Source organism: Zalophus californianus, chromosome 1 (assembly GCF_009762305.2).
Source record: "Zalophus californianus isolate mZalCal1 chromosome 1, mZalCal1.pri.v2, whole genome shotgun sequence".
Lineage (NCBI taxonomy): Eukaryota > Metazoa > Chordata > Mammalia > Carnivora > Otariidae > Zalophus > Zalophus californianus.
The window spans coordinates 103,479,347-103,501,104 of record NC_045595.1 but is presented as its reverse complement, the minus strand read 5'-3'; positions in this window follow the sequence as shown (position 1 = coordinate 103,501,104).

Below are 21,758 nucleotides of genomic sequence, written 5' to 3'. Positions count from 1 at the left end.
TCTCTCTGTCAAATAAATAAAATCTTAAAAAAAAAAAAGTTAAAAGTAGAGCTACCATATGACCCAGCAATTGCACTACTAGGTATTTACCTCAGAGATACAAATGTAGGGATCTGGAGGGGAATGTGCACCCCGATGTTTATAGCAGCAATGTCCACAATAGCCAAACTATGGAAAGAGCCAAGATGTTCATCGACAGATGAATGAATAAAGAAGATGTGGTGTATATACACAATGGAATATTATGCAGTCATCAAAAGGAATGAGATCTTGCCATTTGCAACAACGTGGTTGGAACTGGAGGGTATTATGCTGAGCGATAGAAGTCAATCAGAGAAAGACATGTACCATATGACCTCACTGATATGAGGAATTCTCAATCTCAGGAAACAAACTGAGGGTTGCTGGAGTGGTAGGGCGTGGGAGGGATGGGGTGGCTGGGTAATGGACATTGGGGAGGGTGTGTGCTATGGTGAGCGCTGTGAATTGTGTAAGACTGTTGAATCACAGACCTGTACCTCTGAAACAAATAATACATTATATGTTAACAACAACAAAAAAAGAAGATAGTAGGAAGGGAAAAATGAAGGGGGGGAAATCGGAGGGGGAGACGAACCATGAGAGACTATGGACTCTGAGAAACAAACTGAGGGTTCTAGAGGGGAGGGGGTGGGGGGATAGGGGGTTAGTCTGGTGATGGGTATTAAAGAGGGCACGTACTGCACGGAGCACTGGGTGTTATATGCAAACAATGAATCATGGAACACTACATCAAAAACTAATGATGCAATGTACGGTGATTAATATAAATAATAAAAAAATTAAAAAAATCAGCTCTCATAGGCTCTAAAGTATGGACTGATGCTGTGAAAGAATAGTTAGGCAGCCATTGCTATAATCCTAGATACAGATGATAAGGATGTAATCTGAAGCAGCTATCATGAGAATATCAGAGAAGATGGGACTCTGGAGACACTGGTGAACAATGATATATGGGCTGTAGTAGTACAAAAGGAAACTCAAGTATGATGTTTGGTTTAGGTAAATCAATAGTGATTTCCTGATTAAAATAGAGACTATGTGAGCAGGAGCAGATTTGGATCAAGCAGTAAGGTTTTTGTTTGTTTGTTTTGGGTTTTTTTGTTTTTTGTTTTTTTTGGATTTGATGAAGGCAACTTCTTCTTATCTTTCTAAGTGAAAGAGAATGGGCTCTGAACTCAGGGCCTCTTCCAAGACCTCGTTTTCAAGAAAATTACTTCATTTTAGCATGAGACAAGAAATAAAAGTGATATTTAAAAAGACGTATAAAGACATAAAAAAGAAAAGAGATGTTCAATTTATTCCATCTTACTCCAAGGATCCAGGTTTGGCAGTTAAGGGTGGTACAGATGTCTCATAAGAGAAGAGTTTTCAATAAAAGTCCAGAAGTGTAAGTAAAAATGTTTTCTCTGGGATCCTGTGTTCCTTTTAAATCCCTAGTGTAGTCTTAATCACATTGTTATAGTTATGGATATTGAGGACATGGCCTGAGTTTCTAAATCTTTGTATTTCTAGGACCTAATTATAGAGTTATACACCTATTATGTAATTAGAATGTAATTGGGTTGCCAAAATGTTTTGTGAACTGAAGTACCCATCAAGTAATTGCTGTATTAATTACAAATTATTTAATCAGTTCTTTAAGGGAGATCTTTATTTCTCAATTTAAAAAATATTGCATTGTCACGTTATAAAATATTGAGCTCACACTTGAAATAAAATAGCATATATATTTTGAACATTTAAAAACTGTTCAGATGGAACTTTCAAACATGTAACCACTGCACATTACTGAGTTACTGTGTCACATCATGCTATTTCATTTATAATGCTTTTTGTAACCTAATTATTTTATTATTTCTTTGTTTATATATATTTTATCATTAAAAGGTAAGCTACACCAGAAAAAGGAGCCCACCTGTCTAATTTACCTCTGCATCCTCAGTGTGCAGGATAGCATGTGGCTCATAATTAGTGCTCAGTATATTTGTCTTGAATTAAAGAGTTAATGGATTTTAAAAATCAAATTATATAGTCTTGTTAGGAAGAAATAAGGAAGTCTTATTTGTAAGTATAATAGATAAATAGATACATTGTAAAATTGTAGTAAATAAAGCTTTATCTATTTCCTACCTATAGCAGTAATAGTAGTATTCAGAATACTATGGTTGCCAGACACTGTATTAGATCTTTTAGTTCCATTTAATTCTTGCACTTATGCAATAGTTTCTAAAGTTAGCATTATTTTATAGGTGAAGAACCTCAGGCTCAGAATGTTTGCATAACTCGCCCAAAGTCACACAGTTAAATCAGGATTTGAATTCAAATCTGTAAAATGCCAAACCTTTGCCTTTTCCATTAAACCAAAAAAGATATTCAATTAAATTTAGTTTTTTTCCAGATCTAAAGTATCACAAAATTCAAAGGCTTTTTAAGAATAAATATAAATAGGGGCACCTGGGTGGCTCAGTCGGTTAAGCGTCTGCCTTTGGCTCAGGACATGATCCTGGGGTCCTGGGATAGAGCCCCACATCTGGGTCCCTGCTCAGCAAGGAGCCTGCTTCTCTCTCTCTCTCTCTCTCTCCCCCTCTGCCGCTCCCTCCCCAGCTTGTGCTCTGTCACTCTAGCTCTCTCTCTCAAATAAATAAATAAATAAATAAATAAATAAATAAAATCTTTTAAAAAATTTAAAAAAGAAATATATATAATCTTAATGAAAATTAGAAATGAAGATATTCTTACTTGCCCTCAGAACAGATGTGTCAAATGATAAGATTTCCTTTGTACAGGTATTTGGTCAAGTATTTCAGGCTGAAATATATCTTTTCGTTTTTTAATTTTTTATTGTTATGTTAATCACCATACATTACATCATTAGTTTTTGATATAGTGTTCCATGATTCATTGTTTGTGCATAACACCCAGTGCTCCACGCAGAATGTGCCCTCTTTAATACCCATCACCAGGCTAACCCATCCCCCCACCCCCTCCCCTCTAGAACCCTCAGTTTGCTGAAATATATCTTAAATGTATATCACTACACCTTATAGTAAACTATGCCAGACCGCAGCAAGAAAGGATATAAGATAATGTATGTCAATTAGGAAAATAAGGAAAAATACATTTTTCTCCACTATATCCCAAAACATTGTGAAAGATTTTTCTTTTGAGATTCAAAGAGAGTAATAAAACTAAATCTTTTCCTTTTTGTTTTCTATGGAAACTTAACCTTCTTGTTCCTATGTGTACACAGAGGAATAAATGTCACATTGACAGAATTATTCCAAAGATTTATAATGTACTTCATACTTCAAATAGTCATCTCCCTCTGGGCCAGTTTGTATGAGTTTTTCCAGTGAGCATAAGAAAAAGACAAGTAAAACTAAAATCAAAATTACCTTTTTGAGAAATGTATATACTAAAAATGCTCTTTCTCTATAAATCCTAAGAAATGTTAAGACTTTTTCCTAAATAAATAAAATGATTCTTGAATTTCGCATAGAATAATAAAGTCATCAATAGCCAAGAAACTTGGAAAAGACAATGAACAATATCTACCACATCTTTATCCATTCATCTATTGATGGACACTTGGGTTGCTTCCATATCTTGGCTATTGTGATTAATGCTGTAATAAACATAGGGGTGCATATATCTTTTCAAATTAGTGTTTTCATTTTCTTTGGGTAAATACCCCATAGTGGAATTATTGGATCATATATTTCTATTTTTACTTTTTTGAGGAATGAATAAGTCATGGAATAAAAGACACAGCATAGGGAATATAGTCAATAATACTGTAATAGTGTTGTATGGTGACAGATGGTAGCTACATGTATGGTGAGCATGGCATAACATATAGAGATGTTGAATTACTATGTTGTACACCCGAAATAATGTAATGAACATTGCGTGTCAACTATACTCAAATAAAATGTATAGATGAAGAATAAGGGGAGCCCCCATTCTTTATAGATCCAGAACATATTATTAAGCCATTATAATCAAATGAGTGGTAGCCCATGGGAATAAACAAATAGACCAGTGGAATGAAATAAAGAATCCAGAAATAGATCCAGACATAAATGAAAATTCAAATCTGACAAAAGTAGACTTTCCACTGAATGGGATAGCACAAGCACAAATGATGTGGCAAAAGTGGCTTCCAAATGAAAAAAAAAATAAGTAAAATTTTGTCTATTTCACATTACTGCCAAAAACACACTCCAAATGGATTTGCACTTAAATATACAAATTAAACAATAAATATCTTAGAAAAAAATCTAGGAAGCTATATATACAACTTGAAGTTAGAGAGATCTTCTTAACCAAGACTAGAAACCCAGAAGTCATTTAAAAAGACATAGAAAAGATTGACAACATTAAAAAAACTTGAAAGATGAAATGTCAGCAAAGTCAATAGATAAATGGTATTTTGGGGGAGAAAAGTTTGCAAAACAGAAGACAGTCAAAGGATTAAAATTTATACAACATGATGTTAAGAATTCTATAAGAAAAGTTACAAACCAATAGGAAATTTGTCAAATAGGAAGAGGCAATTCGGAGAAGAGCATATCTAAGTGGACACCAAACATGAAAAGATGGTTCACTTCACTAGTAGTTCAGGAAGTACAAATTAAATTGATAATGAGATCTAATGCTTAGACTGGAAAAAATTTTAAAGCTGGAATACCTAGTGTTCACAATAATAGTAAAAGAAGTCAAATTGTGAGTTTGCAGGTTTGGGGGGAAAGAAATTTGGCTATATATATATATATATATATATATAAAATGAAAAATATACTTTGATGTATTTTATTATACATTTTATTATATGTATATTATACAAAATAAATGCATATTTATTATTTTGTGTATTTAAAAATACACAAAAATAACTCTTTGACCGAGCAGTCTTAATCCTGGGAGTCTATCCTACAGAGATAGAAGCAGCAAACATAAGAATATATATGTTCAAAGATGGGTGCTTTAGCTTTGTTAATAGTGGCAAAATCTAGAAAATGAAGTCAATTCTTAAAACAAAGCAAGAAACAAAATTCTGTATAAAAATTAGGACATTTATATCTATCTCTATGTGATGATGTTTGTGTATATTCATATGAATGCAAATTTGTACATACATATGTGTATACATATTTATATGAACACAGATAAAAGTAAAAACAAAAAGGAACATATACACAATATCAACATGTATTAACTTGGATGGGATTGGTCGTGTTTGAGGAAAGGGGGAAGTGAAAAGGAGGAGGCAAAAGCCAAAACAATGTATTTAAAGTTTTTCATTTAGAATGCCTCAATCTATTTGATATGATCCAATTCAGGTAAAATTAGATGTGTACAAAGAGTCATTTTTATCCCTCAGAATCCACAAAACAAAACAAAAGCCTCTCCTATTTCAGGTATATAGAACTTTTTTATAGCTACTCTTTGTGTCACCTTGCTTAAATGAATTTCACTTGGACAGATACCTAAGAAAGATCCTTCCAAAGTAGATAAGACATGTCTTGAACAGAAAAGAAAGGAGAGGCAACTCATCTATGATTATAGCAAGACTTTGTTCAGATGCTAATATTGGTGGCAGAATTTTATTATAGGAATAATGCCCTATTTACCTTTTTTCTTGAGTCATGTTTTAAAAATGGTGACTTCTGGCTTTTTGCAAAATCAGTGAAACTTTTAGACTTGGAAGATTAATGAAATATTATCAGAATCAAATGAGGTTGGATTCTGGTCAGTGTAGCAGAAGCATCTCAGTCTTTAAAATAATCAGCCCAGGGGCACCTGGGTCAGTCACTCACTTCAGCGTCTGACTCTTGGTTTCAGCTCAGGTCATGATCTCAGGGTAGTGGGACTGAGCCCTAGATCTGGCTCATGCTCAGCAGGGAGTCTTGTTCCCCTCTCCTTATCCCTCTGCCTCACCTCTCCCTCTCTCTTTAAAATAAATAAATAAATCTTTAAAAAAATAAAATCATCAGCCTAAGTTCTGCTAACACTTAAGAAACTATACAATTTTGAACTACAATGTGTAATTTTGATGCCTAATTTTATTTTGAACCCTGATCCTGACTCGTGAAATTGTTGCATAACATGGAAAGAATTGACCAAGTGCCCGTAAAAGCTGCCTGATTTTCCATAACTTGTTTCTTCCTTTTTAAACAGATATTCCCGAGGTAATAATTTTTGTAAATTGTGAAATCCCATGGGTAAGACCATAATCTTGTTCACCTCAACAGTGAATTTAAGTAGTCCTTAAAAGCCATTCATCAAGATATTATTTTCTCATAAAGAAAGAGAAGAAAATAAATGTAAGTTTCTAACACTGGGAATTATCTTCAATGGACTTCCTCAAAGGAAATGCCACCGATATCCAGAAAAATAAATTTCCAAAGGAAATTTCTGAAAGTTTCTTCTGCCTGATTAACCTGTAACTCTGAGCAAAGTAGTAGAATTGTGGAATGTAAGAAAGAAAGGTCCCTGACGTTGTTTAATTCAGTACACCTCTTTAACAATGCCAGTGCTGAGATCAAGAGAAGCTGAGAGGTTGCTAAACCAGGAACTGAGCAGCACCTAGAGCAAGGACTTAATTCCCATGGAAAGGATTTCTAGATGATACCATGTTCCTTTCTTTGAAAAATATCAGTAAAATATTGTTCAACTGAAAGTATTCCAGAGAATTATTTTTCTTGTTCACTTTGTTTCAGCCAGCACAAATATGTATAATTGTTCAGAAGTTGGAAGAATCTTATATTCTTGTTTTTACTTTAGCATCTTCTAAAATGTTCATATGTAAAAAAGAATAATATTAAAGTTTTATCACACATGATTTGCAAAAATCTTGGATGAAAATCTTTAAAAACTAGAGTAAATTTCAAGGGTGGAGGGGAATTTCTTATAAGACACTAACTCTAGAAGTGACAGCACAAAACATAAAAATTTTGGACAACGTAAAAAATATATGAGTAAAGATCAAAGTCAATATTTAAATAATAAGTCTGGCAATTTGTTATCCTATCAATTGTTGATATCGTATCTGGTCCAATCAGGACCTGATACGGTTTACATCTCTGGCAAGATGTTTCCCTTCTTGGGCTTCCTTTCAGCAGGCGGGGAGCTAGAAACCCCAGGCTGGTCCAGCGCAGTCACTGGCAGCCTCACAGTCTATTTACCCCAAGATGTAAAAATATACATTTACTCCTAAGTCTGTTTATCTCGTGATGACATACAAATGAGTGTCATGAAGTGAAAAACATTGGGAATTCCTAATTTTTAATATAGAAAGAATTCTTGTGAACTATTATGAAAGGCCAAACAGCCCAATAGGAAAATGGATAGGAAAGATAGTCCACAGAATTGCATATCCAAATTGCTAATGTAAAAAGACTCTGCATTTCTTTAGTAACCATGAAGATACAAATTGAAGTAAAAGCTAGATATCTCTTTATATCTGTAAGGATAGCAAAAATTAAAAAGTACAGTGAAATCTACTGGTGCTAGGGATGTAAAGAGAATATTCTCATTCACTGCTGGTGGTCAGGTAAAAAATTTCAGCCCTTTTGGAAAAAGGATCTGGCAATGTCTGTTAAGCTTTAAAGTATACATATTTTTATATTAAAATATACATATATATTTATGTATTAAAGTATATATATAGAGAGAGGGGGGGTGTTGGAGAGGCAGAGGGAAAGGGAAAGAATACTAAGCAGGCTCCATGCTAAGACTGAGGATGTGGGGCTCAATCTCATGATGCTGAGATGTCCTGAGCCTAAATCAAGAGTCACTTAACCTACTGAGCCACACAGGTGCCCCTAAATTATACATATTTTTGACATAATAATTCCACCCTTGGAAATACATTCTATAAAATAGTCACCTGCATTGATTTGTACACCCACACACATACACATTCAGGGATGTTTATTGCATTACTATGTATTATTTTTCATAGTAGTAAAAATCAGGAACCAATATAAACAAGTAAACAAATATTAATAGATAAAAGTTATATTCAGTGTAATGATAACCTGAAATATAGTAAGTCTTTTTGTAAGAGATAAATAGCTAAGAAAAGACTCTTCTAGAATGAGGAATCAGAGCTTTTATAAGTTGCTAGCTATAAATTATGGTAATATTGATTTTCTTGTGTCTAATAATGATTGTTTGTATTTATATATTTTTATTTATATTTATATAAATGATATATAATATTTATATATAATGTATATTTATAAATATATACTTATATTTATATATTTTTTGTATTTCAGATGTAATATTTAATTTTGAGTCATAACATATTCATCTAGATAATTATATTTTGGGAGATGGCTTAATCTGTCTTCTTTTTCATCTAAAGATAGTGTATTTTTATCTTTATCCAGGTCGCCTGGCTGAAGCTAGAACCATGATGGACCTATCTGTGGAGCCTTGGCCCTGAAGGGAAAGCAACAGCTGTGGAAGATGCCACTCAAGACAGAGAGAGGTGGGGATGAAGCTTTAATCACTCCCTCCAGTCTCCTTTTGATGTCTCTCACATGCTAACCCCAGCTGGAAACACAATTTAAAGGAATCTTTCCCTTCAATATAAAGCAGACCAGAGTTTAGGGCAAACAATGGATCTGAGGGAAAGTTGGCCCAGCACTGGCATAACTTTCCTTTGGATAAGATGATATATTTGAAAGTTTTCCTCATCTCTTCTCTCATCATCTCCAAGATTTTTTCGGATGATCTCTAGATTTAAATTTGTATTTTATAAACTTTCTTTTCTTTATAGAATTTTTTTGGGGAAAATTTTGTTTTGTTACTATTCTAAGAGGTATCTTAAACCTATGTGAAGTTTCATTTAGTTTTATTACTCACCACAACTTTTCATACCACTTCTTTGCCATTCTCAAGCACTCTTATTACAGTTCTTTTTTTTTTTTTTCCTTTTCTCACTTACAAGTCATCCCTTAGGTAGGTGGCACATTCTTAAGACATTGCTCTATTCTTTCCTAGCATTTTGTCTTTAATGTAAGGAAGAGAATTCCAATGACAAATAGATTCTTTGCTTTTAAGGCCTGCTTTTTCTCCTTGGAAGTGTGTAGATTTTATTTTTTAAAATATTTTATTTATTTATTTGACAGATAGAGAGAGAGAGAGCATAAGCAGGGGGAGCGGCAGGCAGAGGGAGAGGGAGAAGCAGGCTCCCCACTGAGCAGTGAGCCCGATGCGGGGCTCGATCCCAGGACCCCGGGATCATGACCTGAGCCGAAGGCAGATGCTTAATGACTGAGCCACCCAGGTGTCCCAAGATTTTATTTTTAAATATGGTATTGAAATTAAAAACAAAGGAAAACTTTCGCCTGTCTCTTGAAGAACTTTTTTGATTTGAGGCTTCAATTCTGTCTTTGGTTTAGGGATTTTTTTCTTTTTTGATTATTCCTTCTTCTTCACCTTGATTCCTTTTATGACTATATTAAATATCCTATTTATTCACATATTCTCAACCACAGATGAATTAACAACTACCTTAATCAGGACTTGCCTGAAATATTTTTAACAGAAAGTCCCTGAAATTGTTGGCATGTATATGGCTCCATTTTGCTTGTTTCTAGGATTTATATAGACTTCTAGATAATTTTGTGTTTGGCATTTCAGTGGATACTTGGAAAAGGAAGGAGTTAAACATCGGCACTCAAATTACCATTACAAACAAGAAGTATGTCTTAAAAAAATGTAAGCATTAATCAACATACCACTCTTTCCAAATATTACCCGAGCACATGGCTATTTGAATAAATGAGAAACTACCCTTTTACCTCAAGGAATTTCCAAGTTGAAGAAGAGGGGTAAAAGACCTTTCAAAAATTGAGGGAACTGAGAATTCTGATTCATCTTTAATGCTCTTTGATATCACAGGTTTTGCAGGCTATGTTATTGATGTGAACCATCCTAATCCATCTACTCATCCTAATTGCAGTGTTCCATTGGTGTGATGTCAGGTTGAAAGAACATGACACGGTGCAATAGCTTTGGAGACTGACAGGTTCCTGACTCTTTAACCAAGCATAACCAAGCACTCTGATTCCCAGTTTACTCATATCTGGAATGATAATAATCCTACTTATGTACATTATTAATTTATTTAAGACACTTTTATTTAGTGGTTACAATGTGCTGTAGATCATGTATTAAGATTGTGGGTTTGTTAAGATGAATGATATCCAGTGTCTACCTTCAAGGATTACATAGCTAAAAAGACTGTGAGGATTATGGGAAACTAATGTCTTCATTTATTTAATAAATATTTGTAGAGAGCATAATTTTTGCTAGGAACTCCTCTAGGCACTGAGATACTGAGATGAATATTGAGATGAACAAAACAATCTTATTAGCCAGTGGTGACGACATTTTAGTAGAGGCCAAAGGTAGATGATTAAAAGTTATAATATCAAAAATAATGTCACATAGATAAATTCTGTGAAGACAAATCAAGATTGGGAATAGAGAATATATGAGTTTGAAGAGTAGGAGACGGAGCTACTTTAGGTAGGATAGTCTGGGTGGCCTTTCTTAGGAAATGTCTTTGAGAAGGAGGAACAGATTTGGAGTGTTTGAGAAACAGGAACAAGGCAAGAATGGCTACACTTTGGTGATTTAGGAGGAGAGTGGCAGAACTGAGAATGTAGTAAGATCTAGGCCTTGTTGTCATGGTAGGGAATGCAGATTTTATTCTAAGTGTTATAATAGGAAATCATTGAGGAATTTACATGGAGAAGGAGATGATTTGATTTGTGCTTTGCAAAGGTAAGTCTTGCTTTTGACTGGGGATAGCTTTTAGAGAGTCTGGAGTAGAAGCAAGAGAAGGGAGTGGTCGGGTGGAGGTGAGGAAGAGGTTAACAATGGGTTGCAAGAGACAAAGCTTTGGCTTTGACTTGGAGGTGGTGATGGAGTGAATGAAACATCATCAGATAATATGTTATTTGGTGGGGGCAGATTTTTAATAAATAACTATTATTATCATCAAGTCTGTATTAAGCAGCAAAAAGAAGCCATATGTTCAGTCATGAGTCGAGAAGGATAAAAACTAAAAACAACTTTTCTCCTAAATCTTGTAAGATAAAATTAGATGGTTTTAAAAATAGCTATGTAAAAGTCTTCACGAAGAGACCATAGAAGAACTTCTATAAAAAAAAAACAACAACCCAATAGAAAATACAGAATAGGAACTAAAAGGAAGAATGTATGACTAATAAACATGAAAATATACTCAACTCTATTGTGTAATCAGGAAAATTCAAATTAAAATACAAGGAGATAATATCACACTCCCCTTTTTGGAAGAAATTACACACTAACAGGTATTGACAAAGATGGAGAAATCAAAACATTTATACAAACTGCTGGTAAAAGTTTATATTGATATAAACATGTTGGAATGCAACATTGCAGTATATAATACATTTGAAATTGATGTTTCCCTATGACTCAGCAATGCTCCTCCTAGCTATATACTCTAGAGCAGATGTTCTCAAAGTTCCTTCTTGGACATGTAGCATCCATGTCACCTTGGGACTTCCTAGAAATGCACAATCTTGGGCCCTCTGATGGTTAATTTTGTATATCAACCTAACTGGGCTTAAGAGATGCCCAGATAGTTGGTAAAACATTATTCGTGAGGGTGTTTCTGGAGGAGATTAGTATTTGAGGTATCAGGTATCAGAGCAGGGAAGCCGGCTGCAGAGACGGAGCAAAGGCTCTCAGCTCAGGGTTGCCACTAAGCTGTGATCTGCGGCACAGTCGGGCCACTCCTCCTCCAGCAGGGACCCAACAAGCGGCAGATCTGGGGAGACTCCCCTTCCTCCCCCAGGAGGAGCAGTGTGGGAGTGCACCGCAGGGATCTGCTGGGTTTGGAGACTCCACATGGGGTCGGGTGCCAGAGATAGAAACGCTCGGTCACAGGCCGGGAGAGCACGGAATGCGGCTGGAGACCGGGGAGACGGGAGTGACTGACTGCTTTTCTCTGGGGGTGCACTGAGGAGGGGGGCCCCGAGTTCTCGGTTCCTCCGGGCCGGAGATTGGGAGGCCGCCACTTTCACTCTTGTCCTCCAAAGCTGTACAGAAAGCTTGCAGGGAACAAAAGCTCCTGAGAGCAAACCCGAGCAGATTACTTAGCCCAGTCCTGGTAAGGGTGGGGCAATTCCGCCTCCAGCAAAGACATCTGGGAACCACGGCAACAGGCCCCTCCCCCAGAAGGTCAGCAAGAACAGCCAGCCAAGACCAAGTTTACGACCAATGAGAACGGCAGAACTCCAGCGCTAGGGGAATACTGCACATAGAATTAATGGCTTTTTCCCCATGATTCTTTAGTCTTTCAAAGTTAATTTTTTTAATTTTCTTTTTTTTTTAATTTTTCTTTTGCCCTTTTTCAACCAACATCTTATCAATCCCTTTTTTAAAAAAATCTTTTTTATTTTTCATTTTTAGAGTCATATTCTATCCCTTCATAGGAGTTAACCTTATTTTTGGTGTATATATATATATACACCAAATATATATATATATATAGTTTTTCTCTCTTTAAAATTTTGGGATACAGTTTCTTCTAACGGACCAAAATGTACCCCAAATCTCTAGGGTATAGCTTTGTTCAGTCTCCTGCCTGATCACATTCTCTCCTGTTTTTTTTTTTTTTAAACCTCTTCTTTCTTTTTTCAACCAACTTCTTAACAATTCCTTTTATAAAATCTTTTATAATTTTCATCTTTACAGTCATATTCCATCCCTTCATCACACTTACCCTTATTTTTGTACATATATAAGTTTTTCTTTCTTTAAAATTTTGGGAGGCACTTTCTTCTAACAGACCAAAATACACCCAAAATCTAGTGTGTGGCACTGACCTATGCACCAGCCTGATCATATTCTGTTTTTTTGTTTGTTTGTTTATCTTTATCTTTTTCTTTTTCTTTTTTTTTTTCTTTTTTCTTCCTTTCCTTTTCTTTTCCCCCGGTTTCAGGTCTCTTCTGATTTGTTTAGTGTATATTTTTCTGGGATCATTGTTACCCTGTTAGCATTTTGTTCTCTCATTCATCTATTCTCCTCTGGACAAAATGAAAAGATGGAAAAAATCACCTGAAAAAAAAGAACAAGAGGCAGTACTGACTGCCAGGGACCTAGTCAATACAGACATTAGTAAGATGTCGGAACTAGAGTTTAGAATGACAATTTTAAAGATACTAGCGGGGCTTGGAAAAAGCATGGAAGATATTAGAGAAACCCTTTCTGGAGAAATAAAAGAACTAAAATCTAACCAAGTCGAAATCAAAAAGGCTATTCATGAGGTGAAATAAAAAATGGAGGCTCTAACTGCTAGGATAAATGCGGCAGAAGAGAGAATTAGTGATATAGAAGAACAAATGATGGAAAATAAAGAAGCTGAGAAAAAGAGAGATAAACAACTACTGGATCATGAGGGCAGAATTCGAGAGATAAGTGATACCATAAAACAAAACAATATTAGAATAATTGGGATCCCAGAAGAAGAAGAAAGAGAGAGGGAGGGGCAGAAGGTATATTGGAACAAATTATAGCAGAGAACTTCCCTAATTTGGGGAAGGAAACAGGCATCAAAATCCAGGAGGCACAGAGAACCCCCCTCAAAATCAATTAAAAGAGGGCAACACCACGACATCTAATAGTAAAACTTACGAGTCTCAGAGTCAAAGAGAAAATCCTGAAAGCAGCTCGGGATAAGAGATCTATAACCTACAATGGTAGAAACATTAGATTGGCGACAGACCTATCCATAGAGACCTGCACTGGCATGATATACTCAGAGCACTAAATGAGAAAAATATGCAGCCAAGAATACTATATCCAACTAGGCTGTCATTGAAAATAGAAGGAGAGATAAAAAGCTTCCGGGACAAACAAAAGCTAAAGGAATTTGCAGACATGAAACCAGCCCTACAAGAAATATTGAAAGGGGTCCTCTAAGCAAAGAGAGAGACTAAAAGTAACATAGACCAGAAAGGAACACAGACAATATACAGTAACAGTAACCTTACAAGCAATACAATGGCACTAAATTCATATCTTTCAATAGTTACCCTGAATGTAAATGGGCTAAATGCCCCAATCAAAAGACACGGGGTATCAGATTGGATAAAAAAACAAGACCCATTGATCTGCTGTCTGCAAGAGACTCATTTTTAGATCCAAAGACACCCCCAGATTGAAAGTGAGGGGGTGGAAAACGATTTACCATGCTAATGAACACCAAAAGAAAGCTGGGGTGGCAATCCTTATATCAGACAAATTAGATTTTAAACCAAAGACTATAATAAGAGATGAGGAAGGACACTGTATCCTACTTAAAGGGTCTATCCAACAAGAAGATCTAACAATAGTAAATATCTATGCCCCTAACATGAGAGCAGCCAATTATATAAGGCAATTAATAACAAAAGCAAAGAAACACATTGACAACAATACAACAATAGTGGGGGACTTTAACACCCCCCTCCCTGAAATGGACAGATCATCTAAGCAAAAGATCAACAAGGAAATAAGGACTTTAAATGACACACTGGACCAAATGGACTTCACAGATATATTCAGAACATTCCATCCCAAAGCAACGGAATACACATTCTTCTCTAGTGCCCATGGAACATTCTCCAGAATAGATCACATCCTAGGTCACAAATCAGGTCTCAACTGGTACCAAAAGATGGGGATTATTCCCTGCATATTTTCAGACCACAATGCTTTGAAACTAGAACTCAATCACAAGAGGAAAGTCAGAAAGAACTCAAAATACATGGAGGCTAAAGAGCATCCTACCAAAGAATGATTGGGTCAACCAGGAAATTAAAGAAGAATTAAAAAAATGTATGGAAACCAATGAAAATGAAAACACAACTGTTCAAAATCTTTGGGATGCAGCAAAGGCAGTCCTAAGAGGAAAGTATGTAGCAATACAAGCCTTTCTCAAGAAACAAGAAAGGTCTCAAATACACAACCTAACCCTACATCTAAAGGAGCTGGAGAAAGAACAGCAAATAAAGCCTAAACCCAGCAGGAAAAGAGAAATAATAAAGATCAGAGCAGATATCAATGAAATAAAAACCAAAAGAACAGGAGAACAGATCAACGAAACTAGGAGCTAGTTCTTTGAAAGATTAACAAGATTGATTAACCCCTGGCCAGATTTATCAAAAAGAAGAGAGAAATGACCCAAATAAATAAAATCATGAATGAAAGAGGAGGGACCACAACCAACACTGAAGAAATACAAACAATTATAAGAACATATTATGAGCAACTCTATGCCAGCAAATTAGATAATTTGGAAGAAATCGATGCATTCCTAAAGATGTATAAACTACCAAACTGAACCAGGAAGAAATAGAAAACCTGAACAGACCTATAACCACTAAGGAAATTGAAGGAGTCATCAAAAATCTTGCAACAAACAAAAGCTCAGGGCCAGATGGCTTCCCAGGGGAATTCTATCAGACATTTAAAGAATTAATACCTATTCTTCTGACACTATCCCAAAAAATAGAAACGGAAGGAAAACTTCCAAATTCGTTTTATGAGGCCACCATTACCTTGATCCCCAAACCAGACAAAGACCCCACCAAAAAGGAGAATTACAGACCAATATCCTTGATGAACATGGATGCAAACATTCTCACCAAAATACTAGCCAATAGGATCCAACAGTACATTAAAAGGATTATTCACTACGACCAAGTGGGATTTATCCCTGGGCTGCAAGTTTGGTTCAACATCCACAAATCAATCAATGTGATACAATACATTAACAAAAGAAAGAACAAGAATCATATGATCCTCTCAATAGATGCAGAAAAAGCATTTGACGAAGTACAGCATCCTTTCTTGATCAAAACTCTTCAGAGTATAGGGATAGAGGGTATATACCTCAGCATCAGAAAAACCATCTATGAAAAACCCACAGCGAATATCATTCTCATTGGGAAAAACTGAGAGCTTTCCCCCTGAGGTCAGGGACATGGCAGGGATGTCTACTATCACCACTGCTATTCAACATAGTATTAGAAGTCCTAGCCACAGCAATCAGACAACAAAAAGAGATAAAAGGCATCTGAATCAGCAAAGAAGAAGTCAAACTCTCACTCTTTGCAGATGATATGATACTTTATGTGGAAAAAACAAAAGACTCCACCCAAAAACTGCTAGAACTCATACAGGAATTCAGTAAAGTGGCAGGATATAAAATCAATGCACAGAAATCAGTGGCATTCCTATACACCAACAACAAGACAGAAGAGAGAGAAATTAAGGATTCGATCCCATTTACAATTCCACCCAAAACCATAAGATACCTAGGAATAGATCTAACCAAAGAGGCAAAGAATCTGTACTCAGAAAACTATAAAATACTCATGAAAGAAATTGAGGAAGACACAAAGAAATGGAAAAGAGTTCCATGCTCATGGATTGGAAGAACAAATATTGTGAAGATGTCAATGCTACCTAGAGCGATCCACACATTCAAAGCAATCCCTATCAAAATACCATCCACTTTTTTTGAGGAAATGGAACAAATAATCCTAAAATTTGTGTGGAACCAGAAAAGACCCCGAACAGCCAGAGGAATGTCGAAAAAGAAAGGCAAAGCTGGCGGCATCACAATTCCGGACTTCCAGCTTTATTACAAAGCTGTCATCATCAAGACAGTGTGGTACTGGCACAAAAATAGACACAAAGATCAATGGAACAGAATAGAGAGCCCAGAAATGGACCCTCAACTCTATGGTCAACTAATCTCTGACAAAGCAGGAAAGAATGTCCAATGGAAAAGACAGTCCCTTCAACAAATGGTATTGGGAAAATTGGGCAGCCACATGCAGAAGAATGAAACTGGACCATTTCCTTACACCACACACAATATAGACTCCAAATGGTTGAAAGACCTAAATGTGAGACAGGAGTCCATCAAAATCCTAGAGGAGAACACAGGCAGCAACCTCTTTGACCTCAGCCGTAGGAACTTCTTAGAAACATCGCCAAAGGCAAGGGAAGCAAGGGCAAAAATGAATTATTGGGACTTCATCAAGATAAAAAGCTTTTGCACAGAAAAGGAAACAGTCAACAAAAGCAAAGGACAACCGACAGAATGGGAGAAGATATTTGCAAATGACATATCAGATCAAGGGCTAGTATCCAAAATCTATAAAGAACTTATCAAACTCAACACCCGAAGAACAAGTAATCCGATGAAGAAATGGGCAGAAGACATGAACAGACATTTTTCTAAAGAAGACATTCAAATGGCCAACAGACACATGAAAAAGTGCTCAACATCACTTGGCCTCAGGGAAATCCAAATCAAAACCTCAATGAGATACCACCTCACACCAGTCAGAATGGCTAAAATTAACAAGTCCGGAAACGACAGACGTTGGCGGGGATGTGGAGAAGGGGGAACCCTCCTACACTGTTGGTGGGAATGCAAGCTGGTGCAGCCACTCTGGAAAACAGTATGGAGGTTCCTCAATAAGTTGAAAATAGAGCTACCATACGATCCAGCAATTGCACTACTGGGTATTTACCCCAAAGATACAAACGTAGGGACCCGAAGGGGTACATGCACTCCAATGTTTATAGCAGCAATGTCCACAATAGCCAAACTGTGGAAGGAGCCAAGATGTCCATCGACAGATGAATGGATAAAGAAGAAGTGGTATATAGACACAATGGAATATTATGCAGCCTTAAAAAGGAATGAGATCTTGCCATTTACAACTACGTGGATGGAACTGGAGGGTGTTATGCTGAGTGAAATAAGTCAATCAGAGAAAGACATATATCATATAACCTCACTGATATGAGGAATTCTTAATCTCAGGAAACAAACTGAGGGTTGCTGGAGTAGGGGTGAGGTGGGAGGGATGGGGTGGCTTGGTGATAGACATTGGGGAGGGTATGTGCTATGGTGAGCTCTGTGAATTGTGCAAGACTGTTGAATCACAGATTTGTACCTCCGAAACAAATAATGCAATATATGTTAAGAAAAAAAAGAAGAAGATAGCAGGAGGGGAAGAATGAAGGGGGGTAAATCGGAGGGGGAGACGAACCATGAGAGATGATGGACTCTGAAAAACAAACTGAGGGTGCTAGAGGGGAGGGGCGTGGGGGATGGGTTAACCTGGTGATGGGTATTAAAGAGGGCACGTTCTGCGTGGAGCACTGGGTGTTATGCACAAACAATAAATCATGGAACACTATATCAAAGACTAATGATGTAATGTATGGTGATTAACATAACAATAAAAAATAAAAAAAAATAGAGCTACCAGATGACCCAGCAATTGCATTACTAGGTATTTAACCCAAAGATACAAATGTATGGATCTGGAGGGATACTTGCACCCCGATGTTTATAGCAGCAATGTCCACAATAGCCAAACTGTGGAAAGAGCCAAGATGTCCATCAACAGATGAATGGTTAAAGAAGATGTGGTGTATATATACAATGGAATATTATGCAGTCATCAAAAGGAATGAGATCTTGGCATTTGCAACAACATGGATGGAACTGGAGGGTATTATGCTGAGTGAAATAAGCAGTCAGAGAAAGACATGTGTCATATGATCTCACTGATATGAGGAATTCTTAATCTCAAGAAACAAACTGAGGGTTGCTAGAGTGGTGGGGGGTAGGCGGGATGGGGTGGCTGGGTGATAGACATTGGGGAGGGTATGTGCTATGGTGAACGCTGTGAGTTGTGTAAGACTGTTGAATCACAGACCTGTACCTCTGAAACAAATAATACATTATATGTTAAAAAAAAATAAAGAAGATAGTAGGAAGGGAAAAATGAAGGGGGGGAATCAGAGGGGGAGATGAACCACGAGAAACTATGGACTCTGAGAAACAAACTGAGGGTTCTAGAGGGGAGGGGGGTGGGGGGATGGGTTAGCCTGGTGATGGGTATTAAAGAGGGCACATACTGAATGGAGCACTGGGTGTTATACGCAAACAATGAAACATGGAACACTACATCAAAAACTAATGATGTCATGTATGGTGATTAACATAACATAATAAAATAAAAAATATTTTATACGTATTTGTTTTTATTTACTCAATATTTGGTAACAATAGTAATAATAAATAGAGTACTATTAATGGAAATACAGCAAATGAACACAAAGAGACCATGGATAAAAAAATGGACCACTTTCCCCAAGGTATCCACCCTGTTAGGAAACATATGAAAAAAGTTCAAGAATAAAACAATATTTGTTTTCACATCCCTCCTCCTTTTCTCCTCATCTTTCCTTTTCCTCCATCCATAAGTTCGGTAATGAAAGTTAATACTTATTTTAAGCTCAAAGCCAAACTGTTTTTTTAAAAGTGGATTAGATAGGAAAATGCACAAATAACTAAGAAAAATAAGCCTGGAAATGCAGAAAATAAGTCATAAAAATTTTAAGTCCAAGTATTCTGATTCAATCAAAAATGGTAAGCTCCAGTGAGTGACTGAAAATTACATCAGCATGTTCCCTGAGTTTTAATGAGGCAAGAAAGAGCTGTAATCCTTGCAAGAAGGGCAAGTGACAGAGGATGTTATGTGAACAACATGTTCTCTACTCGGTCACGCTAAAGAAATCGTGCCTTCTTGTCATCGACTCTCAATTGCTATTTAGGATTAATAGGATTAAGTTGCTTGCTGGCCATCCACACTGCACATGTAAATTCACTTCAATTAAGATGACTAATTATTACAATAAAATATTCTGTATATAAGCAGAGGAAATTCCTTTTCTTTCATGGTTACATTTAGGCACTTAAGGATGGCAAATTTCAATTATAAAAGGAAGAGTTAACCATTTCTGTCCCACTTGGAAGCATGCTATCATCTGAGGAGCATTTTATTTTGGCAACTAAACAAATGAAGGCAGGTTCATGTGCATGGAGACAAAGAGATTTTATGTGTAATATTTCAAAGAGTACTTTTGAGATGGGAGTTGTGCTAACTGCATAATGTGTTGTTTTGCCACAGAATAAGATAGTTATCTTCCCTACAGGATGCCAGTTAGGGACAATAGTAACTTTACATTGCTTTGAATTATGTGTTGAAAAATGGTTGTTGTTTTTTTAAATAATAAGTAGGTATAACCCAAATGAATAAAAAATATTATAAATAAACGTATAAATAATGGTGTTTCAGTTTCAACACTGCTGGAGTAGAATAGTTGTTTCTGATATGATTTCTGTTGGTTTTTGCAGTTGGAAGCATAGCCCATAAAAGTTTTCATTTAAACTGTTTAAATTTTTTCATGAGTTTAATCAAACAACTGAAATGCAACAGGAGCTTAAGAATCTGGGCTCTTTGGGATGTTTCACTAAGGGCAGTCAGTGAACTTTTGAGCAAATTCTAGAAAGGGCATTGAAATCGTGCCTTACAGAAGCAGTCTATTATCAAATGACTGGGCTCTTTATCAAAGCTTTGCTTAAATATGAAGTAGTTTCTCAGGCCAAGTGAGCAATAGCCCTGATATCTAACTATGTTTTATTACCAAATTAGCAAATATTAAATATAAACCCAAATGTTTTAAAACAATTTTCTAAAGAAGCCATCGTCTATTAGTGAAACACAAGAACAAGACAAGACACTGACATCTAACTGATTTCAATAGCAATTTAACAGTTAATAAAAATAATTTGGGGGAGAGGATGATCAACACTGGTACTCTCATTTGTTGCTGGAAGTGACATAAACAATACAAAATTTATCAGGTCAATTTAATAACAGAAAATAAGAGACTTAGAATATTTCTACCCTGACTTGTCTGGCATGCACTGGGGAGACCAAGCACATGACTTTTTTAGTGATGTAGCAGCCAAGGAGGAGAAAAGGATGAGGCGCTGCCGCTTTGTTGACAGGCAGCCTGCGTAGAAGTTACACGTTAAAGTGCTACAGGGGCACTGCTGGGAAGATGGCTGAGTAGGAAGATTCTACGCTCATCTTGTCCTAAGGACACATCAAGATAACAGCCACATCCATGCAACTAACTCAGAAGATGACCTGAACAGACTTTCCACAGCTAATGTGACTATAATGGCCCGTGAAACTGGATTTGGGAACCAAACCCCCTGTGAGACCAACCACAAGCAGGAAGAACATCACAAGCATGGAAAGCTAGAGAATCAGACCCCAGGCACAGGGGACCTGCACTGGGAAGACGAGTCCCCATAACATTTGTCTTTGAAAACCAATGGGGCTTAACTTCACCAGGTAAGTGGGCGAAACTCTGGGTACTTTAAAAATCAGTGAGCTTAGCTCTGGGAGAGCCAGAGGGTAATAGGAAAGTTAAGCCCTGTCCTTAAAGAGCCCCAGCGTAACAATTAATCTAGCTGAGATATAGCATAGAAGCAGCAGTTTGAAAGACATCTGGGGTATACATGAAGGAGATTTATTTACTAATCTCAAATTTATTGACTTATCTCAGGACATATGCTGGAGGGTCAGGGATCTTTAGGAGAATTCTCCAAGAATAAATTGCTGACAGGCAACATCTCCCCCAATTCCCCCCAGCCTAGATAGTTGGACACTTGGCAGGAACCAGTGTGAATATTCTCCTTCTATCTTGCTAGCACTGTGTGCCCAGCCCCCACATTCTCCTGTGGATCTGGCCCATCCAACTTGCCCCAC